Consider the following 2,833-nt stretch of genomic DNA (forward strand, 5'->3'; position numbering starts at 1 on the left):
GTCACATCACTTGGACAAGCCTCGTTAGTACTTGGCTGTATAGATGGGCCTGTATCTCCAATATCACTGTTCTCCTTTGCTGAACTTGTAGTTGTCCCCTCAGTGGTTTGCTTATTTTTATCCGGACATCCTCTTTTGTTATGTCCGTATTTTTTGCAGCGGCTGCAGCTCATCATGGTGCCAACCTTGCTAACCTTGTGAGGTTTAGTTGGATTGACACAGCTGTCCCGTCTGTCTTCTTCTGAAGCCTTTTTTCTCATTTTCTTTGGCCTTCCAGCAAATCTTCTATAAGTCGGAGGCTTCATTGCTGGAAGGTCTATGTGCTCCCACAAATTAGGACCATTGATTGGATTAAGTACAGGTTCATAACTTTGTAGATACGTGATCTTCAAGTAGGTGTTGGAAACATGCTTCTCTGGTGCTTCATGTCTCCTGTTGATGGCAGCTACAGTATGGCCACATGGTATTCCCCTTAATTGCCACTTTCTACATGAACAGGTTTTGGCAGCCATGTCAACAATATACTGCTCCCCAAATGGACAGCTTATCTGATACTTCATTGTCCCAGCATATGACGCTATGCACATACACTGCTCTTGCTTAGCCTTTTCCAATATCTCAAATATTGCTGGACAAAGAAGACCTGAATACAAAATGAAAACAATAAATTGGTCATAAATTTCTCAAAGAAATTATGAACTGACCTTAATACTAGTAAATAAATAAAATGTGTCTTAACCTTCGTGCTTGGACATTGCTTCCCTGTTCCTCTCCATCCTCTTCAGCAGGTACAAATAAATGGTCTGCAGCATGGATATGATTGGTAGTGACCTGGCCTTTAAAATTACTGCATTAAAGGACTCACACATATTATTCACCAAAATATCACAATCCAATCCACATCTAAAATGGGCTCTACACCAAGTTTTGGGATCTTTTTCATCAAGCCAAGAATGCGCAGCTGCAGATTCTTGCCCCAACTGTTCCATTTCGACTTTCCAGTGGGTAACATAAGAAGCTTTTGCGCATTTCCAAAGTCTTTCTTTTAAGGCCAGGCCTCTATGAATCTGTTTGAAATTGGTGTATAGATGTTGCACACAACACCTGTGCTCAGCTTGTGGCATTTTGTCTCTAACTGCCTGAACTAGTCCCTGTACACGTTTGAATACAACTTGGCTTAAATAAAAAGTTGTACCTGAGTTATTAAATAAAAAGTTGCTGTATAAATAAGTGCTAATACAATTTATCATACCTTTTGCTTGTCAGTCATGACACACCAATTACTGGAATCTGATATTTCCAAATCTTGTACAAGCAATCCCAAAAACCAGCTCCAATTGTCATAATTTTCCACTCTAACAACTGACAAAGCTAGTGGAAACATTTTATTATCCCCATCCATACCCACGGCTGTAAGTAGTTGTCCACCATATGTATCTTTTAAGAAGCACCCATCCAACCCAATCCAATGCCTACAGCCCTTTAGAAATCCTCTCTTCAATGGCTCTAAGCACATGTAAAGCCTTTTGAATCTGACAATCCCATCCTCATCCTCATCCGTCTCAACGAACACTGTCGATCCAGGATTTGCTCTCCTCAATTCACCACAGAAGTCCTCTAACAATGCATACTGTTTTTCATGACTGCCTTCAATTATGTCTCTTACTTTTTTCATTGTCCTATAGCCTTGTTTAAGACTGAAATCTACATTTAATTCTTCAGTCACCCTAGTCATGAGCTCCTGGACTGTCATGGATGGTGTTTTTCTCACCTCATCTACAAACAACCTGGTAGCTAGTTTTGATGTCATGTTTCTATTATGGAAGACACGTCCACAGGTGTGCTCCTTGCTAAGTGTCTTGATCTGGAAAGTGTTTTCACCTTGCATTTTTGAGCCAAAAATTTGCCATTCACAGCCTCTGCATTTCACCCGTACCCTATATGTGTCATTTTTTATGAATTGGACATCCCTTCCCTCCATAATAGCCTGGATTCTAACAGCCAACCTAAAAATAACAACTGATGAAAACCTCTGGCCTACCTTAAATCTTGGACTTCTTATTTCAGTTTTCTCATTAAAAACTGAAAATTTAGGCTTCTTATTTCTCTTACGACCATCTTCGTCTTCGGATTCACTCTCACTCTTCAACTCTCTAGAACAATCTGTTTCATATTCTGACTGCATATCCTCCACATTAACCATGTCAGGCTCATCACAAATATTTACTTCGTCAACAGCTTCTCCTTCCCTACTTGCTCTCTTCTTTCTTCTGTCTTTGCTGGTAGAAGGTCCAACTTCAGGAGCTCCTTTATGCACGCCAAATTGTTGTCCAATCTTTAAGGCTTCATCAAATAAAACATCCTCCTCAACTTGCCCCGTATAATCTGGATCATCGAACTTGTCGTCAGCCTGCATATCATCATTAGCCTGCACATTATTATCAGCCTGCACATCAGTCTCATCAGCTTGGATATCATTATCAGCTGCCATTTGTGCTTCTTTCCCTGCATTATCTCTCTTGTTGTCCTCTTCTTGTTGCAAATTAGGACTTTTGGAATCAAAATTCTCATGACTGTTTGTAGCAACTTCATTACTGTTGTCATCAGCCACATTTTTCCTTCTGTTGTCCATATCATTGAAGTCAACTTCTTCCAGTATTGCTATGTCACTGTCCATTTCAGATGTTTCTTTATCTTTTGTATCCTGCTTAGCAGAAGTTTTGTGGCCTTCAGGCATGTCTACATACTCTGTTTTTTGAGTTTGAAACCTCACTGGATTATCATCAGTGCCAACTTGTAGATAAACCTCTGCCACTCTATTCAGTGGCAATGT

Source organism: Coffea arabica, chromosome 10e, assembly GCF_036785885.1.
Source record: "Coffea arabica cultivar ET-39 chromosome 10e, Coffea Arabica ET-39 HiFi, whole genome shotgun sequence".
Lineage (NCBI taxonomy): Eukaryota > Viridiplantae > Streptophyta > Magnoliopsida > Gentianales > Rubiaceae > Coffea > Coffea arabica.